Here is a 14,658-nt window from a genome sequence, read left to right as displayed (position 1 = left end):
ATCCCTTCAAAAAAACAAAAATAATTATAATTTGGTCGCTCAATCCACGACTGTTTGTGGGGACGCCGCTGTGCGCAATTGGCTGCCCCGTTTTGCCCACAAAATATACGGTCAATTCACTTTACAGTCTATCCTGTGAAGCGCTTTGAGATGTCTCGAAGACGTGACAAGGCGCTGTATCAAATGCAAGGATTATTACTATTAAAATTCCACGATAATCACACACGAATACAACCTGTTTGTGAAAAAAATTAAAACTGGACTGGAACTGGATGTCTTTTGCTGGTTGCAACATGTTGTTAACTTCCTCTTCTTCCATGTTAGGCTAGTTGCTACATCATTTCCAGGCTGTTCTGCTAGTGGGTATCTCTGCTGACCACTGGCTTAGAGGAAGGGTACATTTACAGGGGTTGCTGCATCGTGTTATGTTCATGGTTCAGGTCAAATTACTGGAACTACTGGGAAGAACAGCTTATTCCAGGAAAGGTCATTAAAGTTCGCTACATTGATTTCAGAATAGCATCTGATTCTTCAGCATAAATAAGCATAGAATCTTCATTGACGGATCTTGTGAGAACTGATTCTGAGCATTGTTTCGGTGTAGAAACCCGGGCAGGGTGGAAGGAAGGAAACTTCAATTTGCTCTCAAATTATTTATATTCAAAATTGAAGCCGAATCCTCGTCTTTACCTTCAAGATCTCTCCACAGACTTTGCTCCCCAACCTACCTCTGTGATTCCCTGCCACCCTGCTCCGCCAACTATTCTCTCCCTCCCGTCTACACTGCCCCACTATCAATAGGTGAATTTTCAGCTACTTTGTTCCTGCCCTTTGGAATTCTCTTGCAAAATTTCTCTGCTTCACCCCCTCCCTCCCATCTAAAGACCTATCTTTATGACTTCAGCCACCTCCCCCCACTCCCCAATACCTCCCTCCCAACTTGGATTCCCACTCAGTCTTTGTGAAGTGCTTTGAGATGCTCTCTCTACGTGAAGAGGTGCTACATAAGTGTTAATTGTCGTCGTCGGGTCCAAATCTCAAAGGGATCTTTAGAAAAATGATAAAAGGTCACTTTGTTCTTAGTATTAAGGCAGATCTATTACGTTCTCGCTTTCAAATTTAGTTTGTAATTTTGCCACAGATAAAATCCTCGTGGGATAGAGAGTTATGATGGACTTAGCTACCTTTTTCTTATTTGCAATGGAGTAAAAAAAAGTGCCAAAGTACGATTCAAATCAAGAATTTAAAGTTACCCAAGTTTGCTGATTCATGCAGCCCACGTCATGATCGGAGCTGGAAATGGCCCGAAGTGTTTCTCCCTGTAGATTGTGACTTCATTTTTGGAGACGTGAAATTCAGCTGTTTGCAAAGGCGAAGGACAATCCTGCTTAAAATGCAGGGTTCGGATAATAAAAATAAAAACAATTCTTGCATTTGATATAGTGTCTCATCAAGTCTTTGAGACTCTCAAAGCGCTTCACAGGATATACTGTAAAGTGCATTGACTGTATATTTTGTGGGTGAAACGCAGAAGCCAATTGCGCACAGCGCACAGTCAACTTGCTTCCCTCCCCGCCGCTCCTCACATTTGTTAAAAGGGTATAACAATAATTCTTGCATCTGATGTAGAAACTGGGTTAGCAGATCTGGACAGTGCTGAAAAGATGTCATTTTGTTTCCAGTTCTCAAGTCAAGTTTGCTCTGATGGCTTCTGCACATAAGTGCACTACATGGTGTGGAACTGAGCCATACAGACCAGAATCAGCCCCTGGTCTGTGATGAGCCAGACTGATGTCAGTCAAGGCATGACAGGTGTAATTAATGTCTAAGTGACTCTTTCGGGAAAGTATGAATGTGGGCGAAGAGAGAATTGGACTCAAGCACGTGAGGCACTTCTCATACATACTGTCTTGGGCTGGGCTCACACATGAAGAATGATGACATAAACAGGTCCCAGAAGACCATCATCACCTGTGGAACATCAGCATGAATCAGTGTCTTCAGGGTAGAAGGAAAGAAAGGGGAGGTGGAGAGAGAATACATTTGAAAACATATTTCCTTGCTGACCATCCGTATTTCTACATAATAATTTGCTCCCCCACATCAACCTCCACCCCCCAAATTTGTTTGTATAACAATAATTTTTGCATCTGATGTAGAGCCTTTCACATCTAGCGGACATCACAAAACGTTTCACAAGGGGTCCGTGCAGCCAATTTACATAGAGCGATGCAGTAAATGACTAATTTTATCTGGGAGAATGCTGGCCAACACATTGAGAGAAAGCCCCTTCCCTTTTCAAATAGCACCATGGGATCTTTAACGTCCATCTTTAAGGAAACAGGAACTCGGTTAAACACCTCATCCGCAAAACATGCTTGTTTTGCCCAACCCTTATCCACCGAGCCCACTCTTTCAGGTCTGATGAAGGGTTCTGGTTGAAATATTATCTCATCTGTGACGTTGAGACCCTGATTGATCTGTAATAGATGTTTAGGCAGGCTGTGACATGTTTGAAATTGACAGTGTGCACTGATAAAGAAAAAACTGGTTATGCAAGTGCTGGTCTACAGTGGAGCCCCATTGTAATGGGGAGTTTATATTCCACAAAATCCCAACCCTTGCTAATAACAAGGTGCAAAGGGTAGTTTCACTGCATGTACACAGCTGATTAACTCAGTTTCCGTGCACCGGCAGGTTTTTTGCGCTTAAAAAAAGGTTGACTTCCAGGTCATCAGGTTGCATCCGTGTCACTTCCCGTGATCTGCACGTGCGCAAAGCAGCAAAGAGACATTGTCGTCAGTCTGATGACCTGGAAGCCACTCATTTTAGCCCGAGAGTCGGTTGATGGAAGTGAGCAAGCTGACTATGCGTATCCACAGTGAATGGGATCCACACTGCAACCACATTAAACTGAATCTGAGCTGTAAAGAAGTTCAGCATAAAGGGGAAACACATTAGAAGCAAATAATAATCCTTGCATTTGATATATCATTGTAACATAGTGCATGTTCTTTTACAGAAACTGCATTTGTAGATAGGATCATAGAAAGAATACAGCACAGAAGCTTGTGCTAACAACCAGAGCTAACTTCTCTACTAACCCTGCATTTCCCCAATATTCAGATACTCACATATTTACAATTTGCTATAAAGGATACTTACACCATTTCCAAACCGTTTTCTTTCCTCACCAGATCAGTGAGCGCCATTTTCTCTAACACAGTACACCTTGTGTTGCTATTAACAATTGTCTGTGCTGCTTTGCTGCGGATTTAGCTTGCTCCGTTATAAAATGTACGGACTGGATTGCAGACATAAAATGCCAAATGTAAATGAGCTGTCAACTTTTGTCCCGTCTGCAGTGTACATATGTGCCAATATATATGGAAACCTTAGTGTTTCTGTCCCGTCTATTTGCACGTACTGTTCTTTATTTCAAAATCTGGAAATCTCAAGCAGCGCACAATATTCACAGGCAACACAGCGGCAAAATTTAACTGCATAGTCAGCTTTAAACTACCTAATGCAATGAATTTAAGCTGCACTATTAGAAGACGAGTTAACGCGATGGATCGAGAGCTCTTGGACCATGGACTGAAGGGTCAAGGTCCTCACATTGGGAAAGTTCCATTTATGGGGTGGGGCCAGACTGGCGAGAAAATAAAATTATTCATTGAACAAAAAGATTAAATCAAAAGCTACTCCAGCGGCTACGGGTTAAAATAAAATCGAAAATTAAAATTTTCAAATTAAAAACAAAACGGGCAAAATTCAATACCACGCGGGGGAAAAAAAAAGTTCTCTGGGAGGGTTAACTGTGTGATAATTATCGGCAGCAACATTCGCTGCACCACAGAAATCACTTTGCTCATTGATCTCAAGCACATTGATCGGTAATCAACTTCACCCAATAATGTGAATGACTTCAGGTTAACTGGGATGCAGATTCATTAACCAATTCCAAATTCTACGTTAGTCGGGAATCGGGCTGACAGGTTTTAAGAAAGCATTTTAATTCCAGGCTGGAAGACAGGGAGAGAGGGAGAGAAAGAGACTGTCCTTTCTGTGTAAGGTCATGAATCACCAGCCTTGCTAATTATACACAAATTTCATGTGGCTTTGAGATCTATTAATGCAACCCCCTCTCTCCCCGTTTCACATCTCACTTCACTGCAGAGATTTAATGCTTCGAACGCTCAAGTCGCAACACCAATTCATATTTAAAAAGCGATAGTTTTAAAATTCACTGAGAGTAAATCCCAACTACTCAACAACAAGTATCAACAGCAAACGTGCCATGTGACTGCCAGGAAGGTGGAAGGCGAACTAGATGGACCTTAGTCTTTTTTCGTCCAGCATTTCTTATGTTCAAATTCTAATACACAATGGATCACTTAAGAGGTTTGAAGCTTTGACCCAGAATATATTTCCCTGCTACTGTCAGTCTCAGGGGACGGGCCTACTTCTATTATTATGGGTTTGATTTTGGCATTGTTCATTGCATTAGCTGTTCAACACATGATGTCACCCAGTGGAAAAACCCACATGGATAACATGTGAGCTACATCAGGGCAGCAGGACAAGAGGATATTGGTTCAGGGTTGTGAAGGGTAATTTCAGAATAATAGATACTAACCAGTATTTATGCACACAACGAGTGACTAATGGCTGGAATGGGTTAGTAAGATCCAGCTGGAAAGCAGGAATGATTTTAAGAAACACTGGGAAGTCCATAGGCTGCGTATTCTAGAAGAATGAGGTCAAATGAGCTGAAGAGTCTTCTTCATCTGAATTTGTAATTTGACCTTGTGTGAATACCATGATTTTGGCCAAAATGTAAAAAAAAAGTTTTGAAAAGATTCTGAAGTGCTTTCAATGGCAAGCTGCGCAATTGTAGCTGGATAGACTCCAGCAGTACCATTCTAGGATCTCCAAGCCTTGGCTCTTGCCAACCGATTACTCTATGGAAGACGTAAGCTCCATGTGTCCCTCCAAGGAGCGAGTGCATACTCCATTCCAATACAAGCGAATTTCCATGTGTGGGTCGGATGAATGGAATTCTCGGAGAGGAGGTTGTATTAATGGTCCAACTGTTAAAACACATTCCAGACCAGGGCTTTCTGTTAAAGATCCACTTTAAAGGTGTCCTTAAAGGTCAACTTGTCCATAAATTAAACAGAACATCTCACCAGGGAAAATACATAACTCAATGCTCCAATGTTCAGTCTCCACCAAAAATGAGTGATTAAAAACAAATCTGAACTGGAACACTTGGAAGGAAATGGTCTCAGCAATGGTACTGCGTCACCCAGTGCTACTTCCTCCTCAAGACATCCCTGCAATCTTATGCTTTGATGTACACGCTGGGTCTCAATAAATCGAGCATCTGAGTCACTGGGCCCAAAAGCCCCACTTTATTCCAGTAACTAGGTTTAGCAAAAAAGAACAAGGGAGCTTATTGCCCATGGAATGGCATAGTACCCAAAAGATTCAAGTTCATCCCAGCCCCACCCCCACCCTCAGCTTGTTCAGTGCTGCACTTTTCAAAGATCATGTTCCAGTTACTAAACATAGTTTTAGTACTGTGGTATCACTACTTAAAGGTCACAGATAAAATTAGTCTTTAAGCTGTGCTTTCGATGAAGGAAACAAATGATACTGATGAAAATACAACAACAGCAGCAACAAAGTTAGATTTGTATAGTGCCTTTCATGTCGGGAAGATGTCCCAAGGCGCTGGACAGACAGTGATTTGGACATGAGCTGTGGGTTGGGATCGGGGAGGGTGGAAGGCAGCGGGGGAAGGAAGGTGATCAAAGGCATGGCCGAAGAGAATGGTCTTGAGACGGGTCTTGAAGGAGACAAGGGAGGGGACAAGGTGGAGGGACTGTGGGATGGAATTTCAGAAGGTGGGAGCAAAGTGGCTGAAGTCCTGCCCACCAATGGTGGGACGGGCGAGGGACGTGAAGCAAGCTTTCTCTCTGAAAGCTTTGAATTTTCCAAAGCGTGAACAGGCCTAATGATTGGCTTTACCATCTCTTTAGTAGATCTGTTTCTATTGATGAACACAATTAGATGGCCTTCTTCTGTGCTGGACATCTCTGTGATATTTAATCTTTTTCCTTTCTTCCAGTTTTGTTCCCTGCTGAGGCTCAGCACCTTCGGATGTCCTTCCGACGTGAAAGGTGCTACTTGTTGTTCTTGCATCTTGCTGAAGGACAGTTCCACGATGGCCTCACCTCAGGGATTATTCTTTATTTGTAAGCCTAAGGAGCAAGCATCTGTAGTAGGGTGCGAGGAGTGGGGAGAGAGGGGGGGAAAGGAGGTGAGAGGTGAATTCAAATCAAGTCTGATGCTCTCCTCACCTGACAGCAACAACATCAACAACAACATGTACTTCTACAGCGTCATTCACTCGGGGCAATGTGTTGGAGGGCTTAAATACCTGCGCGTATTTTCTGCAAAATTCACTGGCCTCTGATCAGCAGTGATTATTTTCATCCCTACCCGGGTGCCGCTGGAGCTAATTTTAACCCCCAAGTGAGGTTCACTATAACTGGTACAGACCTGGGCAACTATTTTTGAACCCTGGTTCCAATCTGCAGCATTTCTTAACAGCACTCGTTTAAAAGGCATCCCGTTAGGATTCCTGTTGACATCACAGAAGTAGCGCAGTGGGGCTCTCCCACAGTTTAGCTTGATATACATCTGTGCATCAGAAGGTCCCATTTGTACAACTCAGATTACCTATAAAGGAATCCGGTTACATAACACCGTAAATAAGACCTGAAGCATGTGCACACACACACACACACACACACACACAGACACACACACAGACACATAGAGCTGATACAACTTAAAAAGTAAAGTTGCAAGATTGCTTTACAAAGATACCTAACACAGCACAGGCAAAGAATAAAACCTGTGACCTCCCTGGACTGTAACGGCTTCATAGGCCCCCGATGTGATGCATTTACTCTCTGAAGCATCCTGGAAGCTGGCAAAAAAAAAAAGGATTTCAAGTCACTTAAAGAAAGTGCTTTAGTGACTTAATAATAATAAATAATAATCCCTTCATTTGATATAACGCCTTATCACAAAGATGAGATATACTGTACACTGGATATACTCTAAGGTGGATTGACGGTGCATTTTTGTGGGTGAAATGCAATAGCAGTGTGTGCACAGCAATGTCTCACAAACAGCCATGAAATGAATGACCAATTTTATTTGGGGTATTGTTAGCCAGAACTCCTTTCTCTTTTTGAATAGTGCCACGGGATCTTTAACTTCCACCTGAACAGGCAGACGGGACCTCGGTTTAATGTCTCATATGAAGGACAGCAGCTCCGACAATGCCACAATCACCCCCACCCCCAGCGCTGGAGTATTATCTTAGACAATGTGATTCTAAGCCCCAAGTTGGGACCTGGACCCACAACCTTCTGACTCAGAAGCGCGAATGCTACCACTGTGCCAGGTAGGCACATTTAAAACTTAAAACATATCGGAGAAATGAACATAAAAATGCAATACTGCGTACATAACTGACTTTCTTTAACCTGGAAAGCACTGCGGGCTTTCATTTAACAGTGACGAATATTGGCAGCAGCTGCGCAAACCGAATTCATAAACAACATGAAACAAAATAATTTCCAATTCCATCCTGGCACAGAGACAGGGCACTCATCAAACTTTAGGAACTGCAACAGGAAGTTTATATTTGTGAGATATAACACTTTACCACTGGCCTTTAATTTTCCACATGCTTTGTGCCAGTATGTTTACTTGTCCTCAGCTCACTCCCACAAGGAAGTGAGTGTAGTCCATTTTAGTATGTTAATAACTGGATATTGCTGACTGCTGGACTGGATAGCTATTGAAGGGAGTAGGCAAAGCTAACGTAAAACAGTTTTGCCAAGGGCAAGTGTCTTAGCCAGGGTTTTCTTCCTGAACTCCACCTATCTGATCTATCTGTTCATATGGTTATATTCTGGATGGATGGAGCCCTGGTAAATTCTAACATTGGGTTTGACAAAATGCTACAGCAGTTAGAAAAACATTCAATCTTTTTATTTATTTTTGGCCAGCCAGTTTGTCTGACTCATGCGGAAACCCATCACCATGCTGAAGAGTATACAAAGCAAACTGAGAATTCCACGTATCCCACCTACAAATGGAAATTCCAGAGACAGATTGTTAGAGTGGAATGCGCACTCTCCCTCTGGTGGGATGGATCCAGCTTACCCAATTACGGAAAGTATTAGGCGCAGGTTGGCAAGAGCCAAGGCTTGGAGAACCCAGACTGTGCGTTGGGGTAACTGCTGGAGTCTAACAAGCTAAGACCGCATAGCTTGTCATTGATAACGCAGTCTGGCAAGCTTTCCCGCTGCTTGTCCAGCTAGGACCACCTTACCGTTAGGGCTTTGACTTGCAGGGTTAACAGGAGCTGAGAGGGATGACTCCCTGGACCCAGTTCAGCTCCAATGAAACCCTGCTTACCTCCCCATTGGAGAATAAAAATGAGCTAGAAAAGATGGTGGTCTGCATTGGGAAACAGCATCTTGGGACATAAAACATGTATCATTCAGGGAACTCCTTGCACGTCACATGGATTCACAAGAGCTCGGCTCCGAGAAGATCTTGGGTGAGAGTAGAATTCTCTTGAGTTTAACTGAACGTACATAGGTATCTCTGGAGATGATTCACTTTTTTGTCTAAGAGCCTTTGTCCTCTTGCTCCGCTGCTGTTTTCACGACACAAGCTTGTTCAGTGGTATTGTTTTAGATCCCGCTACTTTCCTCCCCTCCCCTCGTTCGAAGCAATTATTTCTCTTTTGAAATGTTCTCTTAAGTCACATGTTTAAAACCTATGTTCTCTCGGATTTCCCTCACGTTCCTTCCTCATATCATCCTAATCTTTGCTTCTGATCTTTTCAAAAGATCATTTTGCAACCCCGCTGATTTTTATTTAAGGGCATAAGTTTGGTTCTACCAATTTGTCCTCGTAACTTTAAAATCTTTTTTTTGCTCCTCTCACCAGAAGCACTCAATTGATTGATGCAGGACCACTCACCAGCATCTGCCAAGAGCTGATAGGCTTCTTCAAAAGTACTTTGCAAAACTTAGTGTTTGCAACTGAAGGGAGCCTTCAGAGTTACATAGAATAGCATTTGCAACAGTGCCACCTGTAATCGTCAGTTCTGCTTTTTCATATCTATGTATATATAAACGCAAACCAGGATGAGTCTCGCACCACAGTGCATGAGTCATTGTCTTGTCGCCAGAGATCAGTTTGAAACAGGTTTCCTGTTAACTGGAAATGTTGCTGTGCCTTGAACCCCACCCATATGAGGCGTTCACGAGACTGTAAATGGAACAAACTTTTATTTTCCTTAAAACTACTCAACATGTCACTGCACATCCACACCTTTGGTTCACAGGTAAAGTTCCTTTAGCCAAAAAGAACTCTGTACCATTGTGGGGGAAGGAAGGAAGGGAGTGGGAGGTTTGAGGAGAGATTTGAGTGGTTCAAATCCACATAATCAGACCTTCCCACTCACCCTTAATCTGCAGAGCTCACACACTCTCATTCGATCCACACTTTAATCTGCATCTTCCTGCTCACTTACACGGACAGCTCTCACAAGGGTTTGAAACTCATGTGAGATTTGGCCTGATAAATGCTTTGAGCATGTATACAATCTCCCTCTGGCATCGTGGTTTCGCAATGCTTGCATTGAGGCAAGTACAAGCCTGTTGATTTCTATATCCACAACTGCGTCCCACTCTCTAGCCTGGGAGCAGTAGTAATGGCACAGTTTAGAGAAGGGATTTCAGAATGGCTGATGAAACAGACACCATAACAGGAGGGTCGAATTTGTGCTATTTCTGAACCGTGATTCCATCCATTTCCGTTGACCATGGGAGTTCCACTCCATGAATGTCCATTTGAAGTGGAGTTCCCACAGGACGGTTTGATTTACAGGAAGGAGTCTCAATTTGTTTAAATCGGGTTCTTTATTTAGGAATTGGATTTTAAAAAAGCCCACTCCAGCATTCAAAAGGGAATAGGATTAAGCACTGAAGGGAAGTTAATATCAAAGGTTATGTGAAAACAGGGAGGAAAATGAAATGAGTAAATAACAACAGAGGAAGGACAAGAATGGAGACTACGGGAAGAATGGTTTTGTTCTGTGTTTAAAGTGTAAAATGTATTCTTTCTGTGAATGCAATGGGGAGCGTTAGAGAAATTAAATTGTTTTTAATCTAGGTGTCACGCTGCCAGCATTTCTTAAATCGGACTGTACCTCACATGCAAAATGTCTTATCCTTATTGCTGCATGTTGTTACTGATCATTCACGTCTTGTGCAGAGGTAAAGAATAAGAGGAAAATTCAACTTCTTCCAACAGGGTGTTCTGTTCTGGTGCGCATAAAATGATAATAATAATCATGCCCGCATTTGATACAGCGTCTTTCACATCAGGAGGACGTCCCAAGTCGCTGGACAGGTCTAGGATTGGCACTCAGGCTTGGGGTCAGGATCAGGAGGGGTGGAGGGTAGGGAGGGTGGGGGTAGGAGGGTGCCCGAAGGCACAGTCGAAGAGCATGGTCTTGAGACGGGCCTTGAAGGAGACAAGCGAGGGGGTGAGGTGAAGGGACAGTGGGATGGAGCTTCAAAAGGTGGGGAAAGAAAGGCTGTAAGCGCGACCATCGATAGGGGGGCAGGTAGGGCAGGGGCCGTGGAGGAGGGCAGAGAGCGTTCATGTCTCAGGTCAGAACCCTAAGCTCAGTGCAGTAATAAAGGAACAGGATAAGGTGGGATGAAGTAATAAGACACTATATCAAATACAAGTATTATTGTATATGAACTCTTATCATCTTACCAGCAGCAGCACCAGCAATTCAGCCTCATGGCCATGTTAACATTGTGTGTCAGGAATTTTACTCTTGATATCTTTGCTCTGGAACATGACGGAAATTGTGATTCATGTTTGCCTCGCTTTGATGACGCTGCTGATACCATCTACTATTTAGTTAAGGTGGATATGGCGGTGCACCTGACAACTCAATTTTGTTTTTCTATGTTATCTTTATTTGAAATATTGAAAGGAAGATAGTATCTCTCTCTTAGATCAGTTTGAGATCCAGGCAGATAGGTTTTACTTTCTGTATGGAGCCAGCAGATCTTCAAACACATATTTGGGATGGGAACAGATGGTTGACAAAAAGCATCGTAATTTGACCAGCCCGTCTCCACATTGTAATGCTGCACCCAGAGGTAATGTGACTCATCATGACTGGGGGAAAATTCAAAAGGTGTTCACACGGCAGGAAATCCGCAGTGCTGGACTCAACATGTTTCCCTGGGACACTTGCATAGATTGCTCAAGCACACACCTACCTGACACTTCGACAGCTCATGGCTTGGATTGATTGTGTCTGCTGCACTTGGTATGTATCTCCTGTGTATCATCCATCCTGTATGTGTCAGTATGGCAGGATTTGCAAAAGGTGAACAAACTTATAAAAGAAAACTACATTTTATGTGTTGACATATAATATTACCTTCATAATGTTTCTCAAAAGCAACAGTTGCTTCAAGAAATATTTTTCCAGTGAATGCAGTTTCTCCCTGTGTCCTGGCCAGCAATCCACCCAAAACGAGTCACAGTCACTACGCTTAACAGAGAAACGCTGTGAAGCAGTTTGGAGATGCTTCAAAGTAATAAAACTGTATAATTGCCAGAATTATTATTTTATTATCATCAGGTATTGTTGTTAATTTGGAAGTGCTCTCACCTTCTCCAATAACCGACCTTCTGTGACCTTTATACAATTTGTCACTTGTGTAAGGTCACAGAAATACCTGGAAGGTGCCGAGCTGCCGATGAATATTAACTGGTGCAGTCACTTTCACTGTGGCTGTCAAAGGTGTTGGAATTCTCCAGGGAGATTCCAGATACTCAATGAATACGGAGGCAGGTGTTGGGAAAAATTGTGGCTTGTCAAACCGCCATCACTCTCTCATTCAGTGTAATTCAGTTAACAATTCTTAAAAATCTCTTTAAATAAAAAACATACATCTAGGAGTAAATATAATAGGTCAGAGACACAATCATCCCTTTCAGTTCCCCAATAGTTGTTCCTCCATGTTGCTGCCTCACTTTCTAGTTAGCATTTGTAATAGGTTTTCCTCATAGCTTTCTATAAACTTCAAGAAATGCAGAAATTTGCTGCTTTGTCAGTCTCCAAATCTTACATAATAAATTCCCTTCATCATTTGTCTTAAACTCTTGTGCAAGAAGCTCCATCCAATTTTCAGGGCCAAAGATGTGGAGATTTCTCAAATTCAACGATAGTTAGCAATTTTCTGTACATGAGAACTGGAGCACCTATCAGCTGACCAGTCATATGCCAGGATATAAAGCAACAACAACAACAACAACAAAATTACATTTATAGAGCGCCTTTCACGTCGGGAGGACGTCCCAACAGCAGGACTTTCTTTCTAACAATAATAAATTGGTCATTTTCAATCCACGACTGTTTGTGGGACATTGCTGTGCGCAATTGGCTGCCGCGTTCGCCCACAAATATACAGTCAATTCACTTTACAGTGTGTTCTGTGAAGCGCTTTGGGATGTCCTCCCGACGTGAAAAGCGCTATATCAAATGCAAGGATTATTATTATTATTATTATTATTTCTTATCTAGTGAATCGATGAGCCATGCAGGAAGATCCCAGGATTGATGCCTGCTCAGGGATGCATATGTTGATACCAGCTCCCCACTGAACACTCTGCTAAAACTCAACACATGTGAAGAACGGTCACTTAGGCTACGTATTGAAAAGTGATTGTAATGGGGCGCGTGTGGAACTGTACTTCAGTCACAAAACAAATGAGTCAAACGTCTTCAGGAGCGGAGAAATTAGCAATTTTAAAATGTAATTGTAATAAAAAAATAATAATAATCCTTGCATGTGATATAGCGTCCTATCACTTATTTGAGACGTCACAAAGTGCTTCACAGAATATACTGTGAAGTGAAAGATTTGCAACAACAACAACAGCAAATTACACTTGTAAAGCGCCTTTTACGTCGGGAGGAGTTTCCAAGGCGCTGGGATGCAGGTTTAATGCGAGTTGTTTTGTGAGAATTTGATATTTAGCTACGTGTTCAGGAGACTTTCTGGGCAAGTTTCCAAATGTGAAACTTACGTAAACTCAATTTGATAGAAATTGACTGGAAACTAACTGGAAGTCCCACATGGCGAAAGTAACTAATTTTAAAATGTCATGACATGTATATTTGTTTTTAAAGAATGGGTCAATTCACAAAAGATAATTTTTACATCAAGCTGATGATCATTTGTATCATTTTAAAGGAGGTTGTTTAGTGTGTGTGTTTGTGAGAAAGAGAAACCATTACATTAGCTCTTATTGCCTTTCATTTTAATTTATGTTAACAATGGCATTTTCCCTCTTTCATATTGTGTGTTTAGTTTCTCCTGATTTGCAAAATGGTTCCTAACCTCTGCACGAGATATAATGCTAAGGCATTTGGTTTAAACTCACCTGATAATAAATGAGGTGCTATCCCTCGTCTATGCAGGAATGGTATTTTATGCCATGAGATAATCTGGAGACATTACAAACACTCCCTTTTCAAATATTTCAACGTAAATAAGTCAGAATGTCGCACATCTGAAAGCAGGGAGAGGGGGCCCTCCTCATTTTAACTACCATCATCCAGCACTCGATTTTACATGTAAACTTCATATAAGTGATCACTGTTTTTTTAACCTTTGTTATTTATTAATCATTATCATTAGTGTTAAGCCTCTGGACTGGAAACGTGTATATTTGGCCAAACCTTTTGCCTTGTCAGCCTGGCTCAGTTGGGGAAGACCCAGAAGCATGTGGTTCAAGACCCTTCCGACACAGTGAATTCACGGCTGACACTCTCAGGGGGAGTGTGGCGTTGTCAGAGGTGCTTTCTTTCAAATGAGACCTTAAACTGAGATCCCGTCTTGCTTGTTTAGCCTGACCATTGGCACTATTTAAAAAGAGAATGGAGTTTCTCCCAAAGTCCACGTTTAATGAGACCACATATTGGCTGACTCGGTTCAAAGTACAATTCGCTGCTAATCTTACTTAACTTAACTGGACACAAACTGTTGTTTAAATAAATGAGAGAAACAAAAATGCCAATCATTGCCCTCCCAATTTTGTGGTCTGAAGTGCGTTGATTTTCTCCTATTTGCGGGGGTGGGAGTGAAGGGATGGGGGTTGGTTGAGGTGGTGGCTTCAGTTCATTTGTTATGTACATTCATGACCCCAGGAACATTTTATCAGACGCTTTTGGGAAGTCAGCTGATCAGCTGAAAATTGATGGGAAGCCCAACCTTTTTTTGTAAATTGAGGAATGATGTCAGAGGCTGATCTGCATTAAGACTGTATCTTGAACCACTGGATGCCTTTGCAGGAACAATTGCTACATCTGCAGCTCCCCACACCCAGCCAGTCAATTCCATTTACTGTAACTTACTCAAACGCGCAGCAAATAAAGACAAGTTACTTCCAACCCTGATGTTCTGCAGAGGCGAGCGATTTTCTCATCCTTACTCTGATACCGAAGTTGAATCG

The 14,658-nt window shown here is 42.3% G+C and overlaps 1 long non-coding RNA gene across 3 annotated transcripts; it reads right to left on the bottom strand.

Moving 5' to 3' along the window:
* Nucleotides 1-5,401: 5,401 nt before the first annotated feature.
* Nucleotides 5,402-14,095, bottom strand: LOC103190922. 3 transcript variants are annotated; one of them, XR_489207.2, is made up of 4 exons: nucleotides 13,886-14,095; nucleotides 11,412-11,488; nucleotides 6,901-7,003; nucleotides 5,402-6,284 (listed from the first exon to the last, which is right to left on the bottom strand). It is a non-coding gene; the product is annotated as an uncharacterized LOC103190922 (long non-coding RNA). The 3 variants fall into 3 exon arrangements; XR_489208.2 differs by lacking the exon at nucleotides 11,412-11,488 and having other exon boundaries at nucleotides 5,952-6,284; XR_489209.1 differs by lacking the exons at nucleotides 11,412-11,488; nucleotides 13,886-14,095 and adding an exon at nucleotides 10,894-10,944 and having other exon boundaries at nucleotides 5,952-6,284.
* Nucleotides 14,096-14,658: the final 563 nt, after the last annotated feature.

Source organism: Callorhinchus milii, unplaced genomic scaffold, assembly GCF_018977255.1.
Source record: "Callorhinchus milii isolate IMCB2004 unplaced genomic scaffold, IMCB_Cmil_1.0 Scaffold18, whole genome shotgun sequence".
Lineage (NCBI taxonomy): Eukaryota > Metazoa > Chordata > Chondrichthyes > Chimaeriformes > Callorhinchidae > Callorhinchus > Callorhinchus milii.
This window is presented reverse-complemented; position numbering and strand designations above follow the sequence as displayed.